This window comes from Asparagus officinalis, chromosome 4, assembly GCF_001876935.1.
Source record: "Asparagus officinalis chromosome 4, Aspof.V1, whole genome shotgun sequence".
NCBI classification, from domain to species: Eukaryota; Viridiplantae; Streptophyta; class Magnoliopsida; order Asparagales; family Asparagaceae; genus Asparagus; species Asparagus officinalis.
In genome coordinates, this window is record NC_033797.1 from 12,449,520 (window position 1) to 12,450,363 (window position 844).

Consider the following 844-nt stretch of genomic DNA (forward strand, 5'->3'; position numbering starts at 1 on the left):
TGACCTCCCCCCCCCCCCCCGCCTCTGATGAGTGTCGGAGCTCCTCCGCCGTTGGAGGTTGGTATCCATCTTCAACCTAACAATCTCCCACTTGGAGACCAAACCGACGGCAACAGGCTATCTCATCAAACTCCTCTCCTGTGTGGCTCCGCCTTCATCATCTATGCATGAAGGCCAACTGAAGTTGCACACAACTTCAGTTTCTGAAAGGTCGCTGCCTTTGTCAACATATCCGCTGGATCCTTTCTTCCTTGGATATTCTGTTGAAATCCTTTGACAACTCGTCGGGCTCTGTATCTTCTGGAACCACCATGTTCCTTCTTCACTCGATACACCCACTTGTTGTGACGTGCCTTCCTCCCCATGAGCAACTCAGCTAGTCCCCATGTCTGGTTGGAGATCAGAGATTTCTTCTCTTCTTTCGCAGCAAACTCCCACTTGCTCGCATCTCCACTCTGACAAGCTTCATCAAAGCTTTCAGACTCTCCTTCATTTGTCAGCAACATATAATTCATGTATCTGCTGTTAGGCACAGGAGGACGAGTACTTCTCCTTAACATCGGAGCTGGTGCGTCGGGCTTCTGCGCACCATTCTATCCAACAGTCTCTTCTGGCTGAGGACCTTCTACATTGGGTTCTTCCGAGAGGTTATCTGGAACTTCATCTGCATCTACAAATGTTGACTCGCTCTCTGAGTCACCGTCATCTGTCTTGTGCAAGTCCTTGTACATCACCTTCTCGTTGAATGTCACATCTCTACACCTAATCACCTTCCTGTTTTCATTGTCCCAAATGCGGTAGCCGAACTCGTCTTCACCATACCCGATGAATGTGCATTTCTTGG